Below are 17,782 nucleotides of genomic sequence, written 5' to 3'. Positions count from 1 at the left end.
TGGACAGACTCTCAGCCCGTTCATATTTGAATTAATGAAAAGTGTAAAGCCAAAATACTGTTCAATAATAATAACTTTATTGTCTCCGTGCAAAGAAGAGTTTTAAAATAATAAGATATATGTAAGAATTGTACAAAAAACAATACAAAAGGACTCAACTAGTATTTAAATGTTAAATAAATCTTTGTGTTGTGTAAATATAATTGGCAAGTTTTATAATTATTCCAGGATCTTGAGAGTATATATGTGAACTGTATATTTTTATTGTTGGATGAAAGTAGTGTCATAATTTTTTGAATGAAATTTTCCCTGTGTGTGTTATATTTTGGGCAATTCAATAGAAAATGTTCTTCATCTTCAATTGAATTTGTGTCACAGTTATTGCATATTCTTTTATTTAAAGGTTTCTTAGGAAATAAATCTTTGTGTTGCTAAACAATACTGCCCTCTACAGGCCAATACCATAAAACTGGTGGAAAAGGTTGGAGTCAGCTGGACGATGAGTGAGACTGAAAGGTGAGTGAGCCACCCCCTCCTCACCCCCAAAAAATACTTTTTATGTTATTATTTATTATCTTGGGAGATGAGATATGCACATTGAATTCCATATTACTGATTTGTTGAATTCTGTATGCAAGTCATGCAGTCTCAATTAACTGCTTTCAAGAAAAAACACAATTATACACTACTTTGTCTATCACTGTATTCTCTAAAATTAACACTTGTAAGGAAAAAACAGAAATAATTAAATAGTACATATAGATGAGGGCGCTCTTTAACTAACACAACAAAATTGTGAGTGCAAATTTGATCAATTTTATGTTCTATTCACCCAAAATTGAGATGTTAATAACAAACAAAGCTTTATAAATAGATTATCAAATAGGGACTACATTGTTAGAGCTTAATAACAAACAAAGTAAAATTTATGTCAGGTTTGCTGCACATACACACTACGTAAAGATTTGTGTACTTGCTACTGACACTGGTTAGTTACAAATAATTCATAAAATTTAGATTTCTGGGTAACTTTTTTTAAACATGGACATCAAATATTTTATATGCTCTAGCAATAAAGAAAGGCAACCCACTAGAGTCAGTTTAAAATCTGTATCTCGTGCATATTTAATTTTTTTGCAATTCAGCATACTGGTAAAAATGTGTCACATAAAGTAGAATGGGGAAATGTTTGTTTTTTCTGTTTCAGAGGATGTGCTGTCGATCCAAATCAAGTTTCATTAATAAATGTATTTAAAAGCATAATTTGAAAATATGTTAATTGTTGAGAGAAAATATGTGTGTTTTTCATTTAAAATGAGAAGTTCCCATTTATTATAGGGTAAAATGTGAAATATTCTCTTGATACAGATTGATGTTGTAGGAAACATTTGTAATTTACTAGTTCGTGAAGGATACATTCTATTAAATTAAAATATTCTGTGGGTTTTAAATAAAAACATTTACAGTACAGGGAATATTATCGTTTTATTTAATTTGAACTCAGACTAAATCTATAAACCTTTCTGCCTGCAGTCAGACATAACGCTGTACTAATCAGTTTTCATAATCCATAATATTACTCTAATGTTCAACACATCAGTGTTGTACATGAGATGAATTCAATATTCTTTAAATTGCCTCCAGTATAAATTTTATTTCTAGATCAATCTTCAGAGAGATGAAATAACAAAAAGCTAGTGAATTTTAAAACAGTCCATCATAGGTAGACAAACAGTATATAGTGGTTATCGATCAAATTTAAACATTAATATCAGAACTGTATTTTTCTTCCATAATTCTTCTCTTAATACTTGAAAGATGTGGTTGCTATGGCAACCAGTAGACAGATCGCTTCAAACTTTGAGTGATTCTTAAAGGCTACCATATTGGTTTCTTCCTTGAGGACACTGACAACTAAAAAAATAATATGAACAACTATATTTGTCATAAATAGACACATTGTTTTATTACTGTTATTTATAATAAAGTGTTGTATTGCTGAAGACATGTTAAAAGCTTTCAAGCTATTAACTGGTGTAAACTAACAGTGAAACATGGCACCAAAGTATGTGTATATTTATAAATATATTATAAATATTTACAAGAGACTCAAAACAATAGAAACTGTCCGATCCGAGCGACCTGGGTTTCTTGAAAATCGAGTCTTATCGCCCTTGCGTTTCCAAGCAAAAAAACGTTGAGGCAAAAAACGAGCGATTTTCGCCCAATCTTCTATGAATTTTTCATAATTTAGCTAATTCAGTCCAGCGGTTAGATAGGATATTTATTAGAGACGCCAAGAGAACCAAAATTTGGGACGTGAATTGCTCTGTCGATGCAAAATCGGCGAAAATAGCCAAGGGGGTGAGGGACTGCTTTTCAAAAACATATTTTATATATAGGGTATATAATAAACAAAATTCGTTTTTATTCGTCAGTCTCATTCACATCAAAAGAAGCGGAGGGATGTTCATGTCATGATCTGCTAAGATGAGCAATGGTATTTTTGTTTTCTTCACTTAGTTTTGAGTTTAGATTTCTTTTGTAGGATGATCTTGCTGTAACAAAATTGTCTGTGCTTTCTTCTATTTCTTTTCATAATAGTAGCAGCTTTTCAGCTTTCACCTAAAATTTTTCATATTTTTGTTAACCCCCAATTTTCTAATGGTCAGTCCCTTAGCCTATTTAACTGCATGGTTCATTACCAACCTAATCCATACTGGTAGAATTAAAATCTTCTTTATATCTGTCTGTTTCTATACATATTTATCATCATCTATTAGTCTCATTGGGAGTATTGCAGCTGGACAAAACAACATCTTACAAACTTGTTTGGACGCCTTTTTTCAAAGGGAAATTGAATTTTGAATATACAGCTGCCTGTTAATATATGCATTGATTATTGGGGTAGACATCGAGAGTATGTGGTGGCACCCAAGTAAATGTTACAGTAGGCTGGTGTTTTGTTTCTCTAACAGCTGTTTGAATAATAAGGATCACAGTGTCATACTGATAATTCACAACAATCTGTCGGGAATTATTTTTTAAGGATGCAGCTGTAAGCGATGAAGATTGGGTAGCTTTTACTACGATTAAAAGCGTAATCTTGAAGCACTTCTGTTGACAAGGGATGGATCGATGCACAGTGATGAGTACAAGGCAATAAATAGTGTACAGAATTTTTATTTGCTCTGAATAAAGAGGAAGAATTATCATTTCCTGCAGTGCATGATTCAACCTTTGCAGGGATTTTTTTTAAACAAGGGAACAGGGTTGCAGCACCCACTTACCCTGGGGAGCAGATCCTCTGGCAACCATAAAATTCTGATTGACCAGGGATCACATGTGGCCACAGTCTTCAACTGTGACCTGTCTGATAGTAATTTTGGCCTCAAGGAAGCCATAGAATGCTCCATTTCAACTTAGAATTATCAAAAACTCCACACCCTGGTAGGGAGAATCCTATCTCCCCCACTTAGTGGCTCCGCTGAATTGCAGTGCTCCTTCTTGCATTTTTTTCTAGAAAAACCCCTGCTTTGATTCAATTTGTTGAAGATATTATGGAATTGACATCGCTGTGTTCATTTCAGTTGTAGATTGCATTGAAGGATAGTTTAGAGCACTTTTTATCGCATCCTTCCAAAGAGTACCTTTTTCTCCATGTGATACTAAGCTTCTATTCTGGGTAAATCTTCAACCTTTAAATTAAAAAAGAACACAAAAACTATTGAAGACAGTATCAGTATCAACATACTTTTGGATGATATAAGCAGTATTCATTTGAATGTACCTTGGATTTACTATACTGGTAATTTGAAGTACATCTGTGCTTGCATTTGAAATTGTATATTTTACAAGTTTATTGAAAAAAACATTGCCTCTTTAACCCATTCAGCACCAATTCCAAGCAGCATCCAAATAGTTGTATTTATATTTTTTCATGTAAGATGTGAAAATTTCAAATTCTTGGATTGAAATTTAGAAGCAATGTCACATTTTGTCTGTTTGGTCCAAAATTAAGATTGAATTCAGTGAAAATTACAGAAAATGTGAACTACCGGTAGTAATGAAATAAACTCATTGATAATGTTGTAACTGGCAATCTAAACATTATGTTTTCACTGAGAAAAAAATAATTCTACAATTTTTTCTTAAACTTTAAATGTGTATTCTTTTATTTGGTTGATGTGTCATGAATTATATAACTCATTTTCGACTCATCTAATTTGTATACGTAACAAATTAAATTTCATATTGACCTCCTATTCTCTGTGATGTGATTGGTTTACATAACCATGGCAACCCATGCTTCCCTACTGATAACTTTTCATTACCACATGGTGTCAGTGTGCCCACTAGAAGATGATAATCACTATCCTGGAATCACCTTGGCAACCAGAGAATGAGGATGTGTTGTTTTGTTGCCATAGAGACTGTTACTACTAAGATGAGCACTATTCAGTTCATCAGAATCAGGAAAGTAATAACCCTGCAGTTTTCATTCACATTCACAGTCTTTTTAGAAATTCCATGATAAACACATAACTTTTGAAGTGCTGCCAATGCATGGTGTAAATGATGTATGGAAGGTACAATGCATGTATTTGTTTGCCCAAATTCAAACAATGCATTGCGCAATTAATGAAATAATTTAAAAAATTGGTAGATATATATATACAGCTTATTACATTCTATTTGAGATGTATTTATACTGTAATCATTTTGCAGGAGTAATCAAAACATATTACTTAAAACATACTACACATTTTTTTCAAATTTGATAAATTGACAACTTTCTTGGGAGGTAGTTTACATTTCCTTTGTTTTTTTCCATTACCATGGAAATGGAAAACAATAATTGTTTGTCTCTCCAGGAAGTTACTAACAATTGAACCAACGGACATACGGATGTACCTCAAACATGCAATTCCATTCTTATCGATGAATGTTGCTATGGGCACTTCGGTTCAAGTACTTAAAGTGTTACTTCCTTTTTTTGTAATTGCATCTACGAGGGGGAGATGAAGAATAGAGTGGCGCCATACTCAATTCGTAAATGAACCTAGTAAGCAGATTGTTGCTATAGTTATAGCTTCCACTTCAGTTTAATCATGTTAACATTCAACAAAGTGTTTTGTGCGTACCATCAGTCAGTCTCAAGAAGGTTTATCCCTCATCAAAGTAATTGATGATGCCTCCACATATGATTGGTGTTATCACTGTCAATAAATGTAAGGCCTGAATCTTTATATTGAACCTTCACAATCATGCAACTACTCCAATTATAAATTCAACAACAAGAATGTGAATATATAAGTATAAATTAATTTACATATGCATAGCTCACTCAAGTTCTAGTACAGAATTAAATTGGGTCATAAATACAAATGGTTCTATTGTGTGTCTCTGTTAACAATGTGTGTTCTAATCCTGCTACTTGTTTCATTGATTAAGGGGTCTTATTCTAAAATCAAAACTTGCAAATTTCAGAAAGTATATAATGTCCTTAGGGAAATGTGTGAAGTTTATAATTGTTTAATGTGTGGTGTTTACATTATGTAATGTGTGACATTTACATTGTGTAATGTGTGGTGTTTACATTGTGTAATGTGTGGTGTTTACATTGTGTAATGTGTGGTGTTTACATTGTGTAATGTGTGGTATTTACATTGTGTAATGTGTGACATTTACATTGTGTAATGTGTGGTGTTTACATTGTGTAATGTGTGGTGTTTACATTGTGTAATGTGTGGTGTTTACATTGTGTAATGTGTGGTGTTTACATTGTGTAGTGTGTGATATTTACATTGTGTAATGTGTGGTGTTTACATTGTGTAATGTGTGGTGTTTACATTGTGTAATGTGTGGTGTTTACATTGTGTAATGTGTGGTGTTTACATTGTGTAATGTGTGACATTTACATTGTGTAATATGTGGCATTTACATCGTGTAATGTGTGGTATTTACATTGTGTAATGTGTGGTGTTTACATTGTGTAATGTGTGGTGTTTACAATGTGTAATGTGTGGTGTTTACATTGTGTAATGTGTGGTGTTTACATTGTGTAATGTGTGGTGTTCACATTGTGTAATGTGTGGTGTTTACATTGTGTAATGTGTGACATTTACATTGTGTAATGTGTGGTATTTACATTGTGTAATGTGTGGTGTTTACATTGTGTAATGTGTGGCGTTTACATTGTGTAATGTGTGGCATTTACATTGTTTAATGTGTGTTTTGGGTTGTGAGTACTACATTTTAATTAAAATGAATTGAATTTTGTTTGGTGTACTGCAAATACTGCAAATCAATAAATGACTATGCTAAAAAGTAATTAATATGTATAGTGTTGGTTACAACATTTACAAATCCACATTTGCATATCGAAGTGTCAGTGAAATAAAATCACATATTTCTGCCATGCCATGATTATGAATATAATTTAAAACATATAATAGACTAACAGAGAAGAATGAATACAAAAAGCTTTTCATCACTTTGTTTTGTATCCATGGAGACCACACAAATTTATTGTAAGTACTTTTTAAGAAGCATTAAACAAATTGTGTATGAACTAATATGGTACGTGTGAAGTCAAAACTGATTTGTAAAATACTCCATGAATATATTAAAAATGAACAAAAACTGAATACGTAGAGCAATTATTAATAAATTAATATTCTGTAAATAAAAAACCCATTAGTGGTGTATTATAATTTGATTGAGATAGGAATGCCACACATCGTTCAGAGTCTCTTCATGAAGGAATATCCAATAAAGATAGCAATGTTTGTCTTATCTTTTATGTGCTTGTATGCATAATAGTCTAGCTGTGTTTTTAATGTAGGTGCATTTTATTCCTGTCATTTTTAATCATGATTCTGTGCTGTAGATATGTATATTGCTTCTAAGAACGCAGAGAATATAACATAGGAGTGACCATAGGGTAGAGGTGACAATAAGTCAGAGGTGACCATAGGTTAGAGGTGACCATATGATAGAGGTGACCATAGGATAGAGGTGACCATAGGGTAGAGGTGACCATAGGGTAGGGGTGACCATAGGTTAGAGGTGACCATAGGATAGAGGTGACCATAAGTCAGAGGGGACCATAGGGTAGAGGTGACCATAGGGTAGGGGTGACCATAGGGTAGGGGTGACCATAGGTTAGAGGTGACCATAGGATAGAGGTGACCATAAGTCAGAGGGGACCATAGGGTAGAGGTGACCATAGGGTAGAGGTGACCATAAGTCAGAGGGGACCATAGGTTAGAGGGGACCATAGGGTAGGGGTGACCATAGGGTAGGGGTGACCATAGGTTAGAGGTGACCATAGGATAGAGGTGACCATAAGTCAGAGGGGACCATAGGGTAGAGGTAACCATAGGGTAGAGGTGACCATAGGGTAGAGGGGACCATAGGATAGCGGTGACCATAGGGTACGGGTGACCATAGGGTAGGGGTGACCATAGGGTAGGGGTGACCATAGGGTAGAGGTGACCATAGGGTAGATGTGACCATAGGTTAGAGGTGACCATAGGGTAGAGGTGACCATAGGGTAAAGGTGACCATAGGTTAGAGGTGACCATAGGGTAGAGGTGACCATAAGTCAGAGGGGACCATATGTTAGAGGGGACCATAGGGTAGAGGTGACCATAGGGTAGAGGGGACCATAGGATATAGGTGACCATAGGGTAGGGGTGACCATAGGGTAGGGGTGACCATAGGGTAGGGGTGACCATAGGGTAGGGTGACCATAGGGTAGAGGTGACCATAGGGTAGATGTGACCATAGGGTAGGGGTGACCATAGGGTAGAGGTGACCATAGGATAGAGGTGACCATAGGGTAGAGGTGACCATAGGGTAGAGATGACCATAGGGTAGGGGCGATCATAGGGTAGAGGCGACCATAGGATAGAGGTGACCATAGGGTAGAGGTGACCATAGGGTAGAGGTGACCATAGGGTAGAGGTGACCATAGGGTAGAGGTGACCATAAGGTAGAGGGGACCATAGGATATAGGTGACCATAGGGTAGGGGTGACCATAGGGTAGGGGTGACCATAGGGTAGGGGTGACCATAGGGTAGGGGTGACCATAGGGTAGAGGTGACCATAGGGTAGATGTGACCATAGGGTAGGGGTGACCATAGGGTAGAGGTGACCATAGGATAGAGGTGACCATAGGGTAGAGGTGACCATAGGGTAGAGATGACCATAGGGTAGGGGCGATCATAGGGTAGAGGTGACCATAGGATAGAGGTGACCATAGGGTAGAGGTGACCATAGGGTAGGGGTGACCATAGGGTAGAGGTGACCATAGGGTAGAGGTGACCATATGGTAGATGTGACCATAAGGTAGGGGTGACCATAGGGTAGAAGGAACCATAGGGTAGAGGTGACCATAGGGTAGAGGTGACCATAGGGTAGGGGTGACCATAGGGTAGAGGTGACCATAGGGTAGAGGTGACCATAGGTTAGGGGTGATCATAGGGTAGAGGTGACCATAGGGTAGATGTGACCATAGGGTAGGGGTGACCATAGGGTAGAGGTGACCATAGGATACAGGTGACCATAGAGTAGATGTGACCATAGGGTAGGGGTGACCATAGGGTAGAGGTGACCATAGGGTAGAGGTGACCATAGGGTAGATGTGACCATAGGGTAGGGGTGACCATAGGGTAGAGGTGACCATAGGGTAGAGGTGACCATAGGGTAGAGGTGACCATAGGGTAGGGGTGACCATAGGGTAGAGGTGACCATAGGGTAGATGTGACCATAGGGTAGGGGTGACCATAGGGTAGAGGTGACCATAGGATACAGGTGACCATAGAGTAGATGTGACCATAGGGTAGGGGTGACCATAGGGTAGAGGTGACCATAGGATAGAGGTGACCATAGGGTAGAGATGACCATAGGGTAGATGTGACCATAGGGTAGGGGTGACCATAGGGTAGAGGTGACCATATGGTAGAGGTGACCATAGGGTAGAGGTGACCATAGGGTAGGGGTGACCATAGGGTAGAGGTGACCACAAGGTAGACGTGACCATTAGGTAGGGGTGACCTTAGGATAGAGCTGACAATAGGATAGAGGATTTATTGATATCGTATCCCCTCTGAGATATAGATTAGAATACAATGAGGACATAAGGAACAATAAAATACATAAGAAATAATAATAACAAAAAATAGTAAAATAAATAGTAATACTGTGAAAATATTATTATATAAATAATTTGGTGTTATTTTGAGGCAGCTGGTAAATTGCTTATCATGAAGTTCTCTCTTTTAGTAAAACAGTCACTGATAAACTTGGCTTTTGCTTGGACAGTTTTAGAATTTTTGTTATTGAGAAATGCTTCAAGATTATCGGATAGTTTAAGTTTTCGAACAAAGCATCTCTTTCAGATTTGTACAGGTTACAATTGAAGAGGAAGTGTTCTTCGTCTTCAATTTCATTGGAGTCACAGACAGGACGTGTTCTATTTAAGATATCTATGTTGTGATATCGCCCAACTTCAATCTGAAGTATGTGGGCACTTATCCTCAGTTTAAACATAGATGATGATGATCTGTGGATGGGGTTTTTAATAATTTCAAGATATTTTTCAAGTGCAAAATCAGTTTTCAGCTGTCTGTAGGTACGAAGTTTATTTTTGTGATTAGTGCCTTTATTGTCATTATGCATAATTTGTTTCTGTGCATTTTTTAGTTTTTTGTAGCTAATGAGATAATATTATTACTGATTTGTTCGCAAACATCACTAATTTCTAAAAGGTTCAGTAATTTGTTGATGCCTGTGGTCCAATTACTGATATTTTTTTTGTCCAAATTGGTGCCAAGTTTATAGTGTTTTCATCTATGTTTTATTTTCAGCCAGTAGTTAATCATACGTTTGATGCTTGAGATGATAGTGAATATCTACCTAGTTCAAGTAAACATGCCAAGTTTGTGGCTTTACAGTTTACTTGTAGTATGTACTTACACATTTTGTGATGTAATTTTTTCATAGGCAAGGATTGTTTAAACAAGTCTGTTGAGTGCATGTTAATAATATCGCTTGTCCAGATTTCACTACAGTAGAGTAAAATTGGTTTAACCATAGCATCAAACAATTTCAGATGTGTTTTGATTGGAATATTTGGGTCTGCATAGAGTAATTGTTTTAGTTTAAAAAGTTCATTCATTGCTCTGTGACTGAGGTCTTCTTGAGCTCTGTTCAGTTTTCCGGTAGCATTGATTTTAACACCGAGGTAAGTATTTGATGAGACATTTTCCAATTTTTGGCTTTTAATTTGAAAACTAAACTTACTTAGTATTTTACCTGGCTTGTTGAAAATGATAATTTTTGATTTTGACACATTGATATCTAGTTTCTATTGTTTGCAGTATGTTTCCACTGTGCGTATTGCATTTTGCAGACCATTTTTAGGAGGAGGTCATCCGCATACATCAAACATGACAAATGATTGTTTAAAAGTAAAGGAGGTTTATTATTGGTTGATTCTAGCTGGCATTTGATATCATTAATGAAAAGATTGAAAAGGAGTGGGCTTAAACCATTGCCCTGTCTGATACCCCTTTGAACTGGAAAGCTAGCAGTTAAACCACCTTTTAGTTTAACACAGCCAGTGGCATTCTGATAAATAGATTTAATTATGTTGTGAAATTTTCCTGAGATTTTGTTGTTGTGAAGTTTATACAAAAGACCAAGGTGCCAAATAGAATCAAACGCCTTCTTAAAGTCGATGCAAATAAGTAGTTTCCTTTATTAAGATATTTTGTTATTAGCTGTTTGAGAACAAAGATATGGTCAGCGGTGCTGAATTTTGGAAGGAAACCAATTTGCTTTTTAATTATGATGTTATTATTTTTTACATGTTTTGTCAACCTTTGTTTTAATACAACTGTGAAGAGCTTGCTAAGACTGTTTAAGAGAGTTATCCCTCTGTAGTTGCCTGTATATGAGAATTGCCACAGTACAATGGGTCACGCAAATGAAGTTTAATTAAATAATAAATTAATTAATTATCCCAAAACTCTTTAATAATAGCGGACTATAATTAAGCAGTGACTGGGCAATCACACTTACAAGTTGATATCAATTAGAATATCATTTAAAAATATGAAGCATGGAGCAGCCAAAAATACACTCAGTAAAAAAAAAATTGTAAATATAATCAAAGAAAGCTTAGAAAGAACTCCCATGCGCTGAGAGTATTGTAACACATTAAATATAATTTGGAATTACTTAGGGGAAAACTAATTATGCAAATCAGAAAATTAATATGAACAGATTTTAGTGTAAAACTAATGAGGTCTGCGCAATGTAACAGAAAATCTATGTACCAAGTTTAATTGAAATGTGATTAGAACCAAAAAATTATGAATTATTATGCTAATTAGGGAATTAATATGAACAGATTTTTACCCCAAACTCTATAGGTTTGTACATTGTCCTTGAGCATCTTTGTACTAAGTTTCATTGAAATGGAATAATTAGTACTTTAGATATCAGTGTGAAAGCTTAAAATTGGTTAATTATGCAAATTAGGTAATTAATATGTACAGATTTTAACCCACAATTATCAAGGTCTGTCTATTGTCCTACTGTAACAGCATCCATGTACAAACATTCATTGATATGTGATGATTAGTACCTGAGATATCGGAAAGTTGGAAATTGGTTAATTATGCAAATTAGGTGATTAATATGCACAAATATTTACCGAAAACTAATTGGGTCTCTGCATAATTCTAGATTCATTAAAATGTGATGATTAGTACTTTAGATATCAGTAGAAAAGCTGAAAATTAATTATGCAAATTAGGTAATTAATATGCACAATTATTCAGCCTAAGGTCTCTGCATAGTCCTAAAGGATCTATGTACCAAGTTTCATTGAAATGCGATGATTAGTACTTGAGATACCCGCAGGAAAGCTGAAAATTAACTAATTATGCAAATTAGGTGATTAATATGCACAAATATTTATCCAAAACAATCAATCTCTGCATAGTCCTTGAGTATGTAAGTACCAAGTTTCATTGAAATGTAATGCTCACTACTTATATCAAAAGCTGAAAATTATATGTACTGATATTACCATAAAAACTATCAGGTCTGTGCAGTGTCATATGACATCTATGTACCAAGTTTCATTGAAATGTGATGATTAGTATCAGTGGAAATCAGATATCAGTGGAAAAACCGAAAATTGACTAATCATTATGCAAATTAGGTAATTAGTATCCACGGATTATTACCAAAAACTAATCAAAACCTAGCATTAGTTCAGAGCATCTATGTACCAAGTTTCATCAAAATCCAATGAGTGGTTGCTTAGATATCAGTGGAACAGTCATGGAACCACTAAAAAATAGCTAATTATCATGCAAATTAGGTAATTAATATGCACGGATTTTTACCAAAAACTTATCAAATCTGTGCATATGTTCAGAGCATCTATGTATCAAGTTTCATCAAAATCCAATGAGTAGTTCTTTAGATATCAGTGGAAAAGTCATAGAACAGCTAAAAATTAGCTAATTATCATGCAAATTAGGTAATTAACGAGCATGGATTTTTACCAAAACCTAATCAAATCTGCGCATTGGCCCAGAGCATCTATGCACCAAGTTTCATCAAAAACCGATGTATGGTTCTTGAGATAGCAGTGGAAAAGTCGGACACACATACACACTGCACACACATACACACACACAGACACACTAACTGCAAAGACTCCCATTATGTGCTTCGCACATGGGAGTCAAAAACAAAGAGTCTAGTGTATTTACAGGAATAATTAAGCAATTCAGTGTGTTAAGTCTGATCTCTAACATAGCACACTATTTTGTCTGTTCTGATGATAATTCCCTCGCAACAATATGATAATAGCTGAGCAAACACTTGAATACTGATGCTAATTGTACAAAACAAATCAGATCAGCGATGAGTATAGCCATGGAAACTAATTTAGTTTTACTATATCAACTTCCAGAGTGCTCTTCTCACGGCATGTACTATTTCGATAATTATGTAAAATGCAATTGACCAAAAAGAGAAAAAAAAAAGCAACAACAAAAATGATTAGTAAGCACATCATGAAGTAAATCTGATCAATTACTGATCTCTGAGTGAGTGCAGCGATGTACATGATTGTTATCTGTCTGTCAACGCTTCTAGTTTTGCCTTAAATTCTTCTATAAAACCCAGACAGGTATTTCTAGTTTTGCCTTCTTCTCTAAAACCTCCAACAGGTATTTCTAGTTTTGTCTTCTTCTCTGAAACCTATAACAGGTATTTCTAGTTTTGTCTTCTTCTCTGAAACCTCCAACAGGTATTTCTTGTTTTGCCTTCTTCTCTGAAACCTCCAACAGGTATTTCTTGTTTTGTCTTCTTCTCTGAAACCTCCAACAGGTATTTCTTGTTTTGCCTTCTTCTCTGAAACCTCCAACAGGTATTTCTTGTTTTGCCTTCTTCTCTGAAAATGCCAGCAGGTACATGTAGTATGTACACAGTTAACACACAAAGATTATTTTGCTTTTTATTAAACTTGCTAGAAATATTTTATTTAGGGTAATGTATATTTCTGCATGGTTATTATGTAGCTTTTTATGTAGACTGTTTACTGGGGAATTGAAAGAAAAGTATAAAGTGTTTGAGAGTGTAAATTACCACCAGTTAATGCAGCAAACAATGTCTTATGTATGACCTGAAAAGCAAATTAACTTAAAATGTCAGATTTCACTTTTCTAGAGAGCATCAATTCATAAATGTACGAGAATAAATACTTAATACATTGCCCACAAATTGTTATTGCTTTGCCAACCATAAAATTTAACAATTTGGATGTTATTTTGTGTTTTATTACCATGTGTTCCTTTTTTTATTTGCTCTATATAAATGTATAGATGTACAGCTACGAATGTTTTATAAAGTAAAAGCTGACAGCAGTACATGTCCACCATCATTGAAAAAAGGTAAAAATGTGAAAAAAGATTGTGGTTGCCATGCAACCATGTGGGTTGATGTCAAACACATTTATAGTAGAGACAACCACTGCCCTGATATTGACAACATGTTGAATACTGTAAAATACATTGAAATTATAGCTACATGCCATTTTAGCAAATTTGACTCTAGTGCATTAATTAACAGAATTTTAATTACGTAAAGTGCCAACAATAACTCCCTAACCTTAATACCTTTTAATAACTTGAATATTTAGCTCTAATTAAGGTTGCTGAGTTCATTTCTTCTGTATTTTATACAGGTTTTCAGTCTGTTAAAATCAGTAGCATGTACTGTATGTTAACCTGATTGTCACCATCCTATTGTTTTGTGGGCCGTGGATGCTTTCAGCAGTAGTCTGGAGATTTCATAATTTGGGATACTTAACAGTGATTGGCTGATAAATATAGTATGCGGTTAATCTGAATATGCTAATTTTTAAAACTATGTGTGACAATTATACGTGATGTACATATTAACTGATAATTGCCATAGTGACATGCAAATAAATTTACGTGGACTCGTGCATGAATGCAGAAAACAATGTATGTCGGGTGAGCACCTATAGGAATTGGTAATTTATTCTAATGTCCCATTGCATGACTTACAAACATTATCAGACAATTTAGTAATTAAATTACCTGAACTTTGCAAATATTATGAGTTATGTATACATATTAACACAAAGACATTGCTTAATTTATATTTATAAAGACAGCTGACATTTATGATATATTTTATAATACACAGTCCTAGAGGAAATTAAGTAATACATATGAGATATCAGAAAACTGCCGATACAAAGGAAAGACACTGTGTGTGTTTGCATGATATATAAACTGATTGTAAATACATTTGGACCATTATAAATATTCATTAACTGACGTCAGGGGTATATTAAATAAAAAAAAAAAAACTACCGGGTACTCATTTAAACCTCAAGGTTTCTATGAAAATCATGTGGCTAATAAATAATTATTCAATCTGTAATTGTTTTTGTTTTTTTTAAAGATTAAATTTTCCATTGAATCCATACACAGTACTAGCTCTATTTGCTCATAGACCCTCAAAGAATGAAGTAGAAGACAAATACCATTTGCCATTTTTATTTTATTTTTTATTTATTTATTAACACACAACATCCCCCGGAGGGGATGAAAAGGGTTACAAATCAGATATTAGTAAAAGAAAAATAACCACATAAAGAGTAAGGGAACAAAAAGGCATAAAAAAAAAAAAAAAAAAGATAATAAGTTGAATACAAGGAATGTATTACTGGCTTAGTTTATGTAGGTGCTGCTGTCTTGTATTAAAACAGTTTTTTAAATATTGCGCTAAAGGAATAGACATTTTCTCGTCACTTAGTAATGATATGAATTTATTTTCATTACTAAATTTGTCAAAATTTGGTATACGTTTATTAGCTACAATGTAAAGTTTTAATCTTATTTCATTGTAATGAGGACAATTTGTGACAAAATGTTGTTCATCTTCAACATGGTCATTGTCGCACATATTGCAGACTCTGTCTTTAAAATCCAATCCTGTATGCCGGCCTGTTTCAATTTTCAGACAGTGGTTGCCAAGTCTAAATTTTGTTAAGGATTTGCGAAGTTAACTGTTTTTCATAATTGTTAAGTAGTTTTCTTGTTCTATTTTGGTTTTAAAAAGTTTGTAGGTTCTTAGTTTATTTTTAGAATTTGATTTTTTCCTATTGTCATTATTTATTTCATTTTTCCACTCAGTTGTAAACTCTTCTTTTAATTTCTCATCAATTGTTTTTAATTTTGATAATGAGATAATATTTGTTTCATTTAAAAGATAAGAATGGTTAATATTATTTAATATCAGATCAAGTTTTTTAAACCATTTACTTTTAATAATTTTATTGACATAGTATGCTTCTTGAAGTAGAGTATTTGTGGAATTTGCAATACGATTGGCATATTTTATCATTTGTTTCTTAATAAAAGAGTCAAGGGGTAATTTTCCCAATTCACTATATATTGCCATGATTGGTGTATTTTTTGAGATACCAAGAATGTACCGATAGTATGTAAGCTGAACATCCTCTACAATTGATTTTGTAGAGCTTTCTTCTCCCCAAATGTCACTCCCATACACAATAACTGGTCTGATAAGTTTATCAAATAGTGACAGTAGTATGGACATGTCCAGATTACCAGATCCAATTTTGGTCTTTAATGAGAATAAGGCTTTTATTCCTTTTCTTTTTAGGTTTTTCATTGCATCTTTAAATTTACCATTTGGACTCATAGTTAAGCCAAGATAATTGAAATCTTTAACTATATTGATTTCTTTTCCTTCATAAAAGAATATTTCCTTGTTAAGGAGTCTGTTACACTTATTGAATATCATTATTTTTGTTTTATCTGTGTTGACAGACAACTGCCATTTTGATGTGTAGGCTGATAGTTTATCCAAACAGTTTTGTAATCCCCTTTTGGATTTTGAAAGAATCACAATATCATCTGCATAAAGAAGGCAATTAATGGGTGTGTTGTGTAACAGTGTAGGGTCACAATGATCATTATCAAAAATATCAGGCAGGTCATTAATAAATAAATTAAACAGACTTGGGCTAAGGTTGCATCCTTGTTTTACTCCGATATTTGAACAAAATGATTCTGTTAAACCATTTCTTGTTTTTACCTTATATTTCACATCACCATACATATCTTTTATAATTTTGTACATATTACCATTTACACCATTTTTCAACAATTTATAAAAAAGACCTTCATGCCAAACACTATCAAAGGCTTTTTTGAGGTCTACAAAGCAGGCATAAATTTTATTTGATGTTTTCAATTTATTTTTATCATTTGCCTGATGGATGATCTCCTTGTCCTGATGGAGGTATTTATTAATAATAGTTTTCAGGATAAACAGATTGTCTGTTGTCCGACAGTCTTTCCTGAATCCAAATTGTTTATTAGAGAGGATATTATTTTTTTCTAGATATGAAACTAGTCTTGTGTTTAAAATACTATTAAATAATTTACCTAAACAACTTGAAATTGCTATTCCCCTGTAATTAGAAGGATTCAATTTTGATCCAGATTTGTGCAAGGGTACAATAAGACTAGTATTCCAAGAATCGGGGAGTTTGCCAGACATGAACACTATGTTAAAAAGTTTTTGTAGTGCGTCTGACAGGTAATAACCACCACATTTAAAAACCTCATTACTGATTTTGTCTTCTGCTGATGACTTATTATTTTTTAATTGGCTAATTGCTTTTTTAATTTCATTTTTTTGAATAGGACCATTCAAAGATTCTGTATTGACTGCGTCCACACTTTTCTCTAAAGTTTCTAGATGTGTTTTCATATTAGAGTGAACAGTGTTGTTTTTATTTAACAGTTTTTTAAAGTAAATTAACCAGTCCCCAGGTGAAATAGGTTCATTATCTGAATGTGTTATACTGTCATTGTTTAAATCATTCAGTATTTTCCAAAATTTAGATGTATCACTTTTTGATTTTTCAAGCTCATTCAGTTTTAACTGTTTTAGGGCATGTTTCTTTTTCCTGACTAAATTTTTGAATTGCTTTTTTGTTTTGAAGTATCTACCACGAATAATCGGGTCTAGTGGATGTTTCTGCAGTAATTTTGAAATATTTTTTAATTCTACGCGAAGCAACCAGCAATCATTATCAAACCATTTTTTCTTTTTTAGTATTGTTTTGTTTTTCTTTTTAAAACACTTTGGAGTGATTTTTTTAACATTTTGGTCTGTGAG

At 34.0% G+C, this 17,782-nt stretch overlaps 1 long non-coding RNA gene across 1 annotated transcript in view; it reads left to right on the top strand.

Annotated features, from left to right (window-relative positions):
* The first annotated feature begins 453 nt into the window (after positions 1-453).
* The window catches only part of LOC144357831 (uncharacterized), a 60,224-nt gene continuing 42,895 nt past the window's right edge, over positions 454-17,782 (top strand). Inside the window, exon 1 of the long non-coding RNA XR_013421731.2 lies at positions 454-516. This is a non-coding gene — a long non-coding RNA (uncharacterized LOC144357831). The remainder of the gene's footprint in view (positions 517-17,782) is intronic.

Source organism: Saccoglossus kowalevskii, chromosome 3, assembly GCF_978046115.1.
Source record: "Saccoglossus kowalevskii chromosome 3, keSacKowa6.1, whole genome shotgun sequence".
NCBI classification, from domain to species: domain Eukaryota; kingdom Metazoa; phylum Hemichordata; class Enteropneusta; family Harrimaniidae; genus Saccoglossus; species Saccoglossus kowalevskii.
Note: the sequence above shows the minus strand (reverse complement) of the source record. Positions and strands in the feature narration are given on the sequence as shown.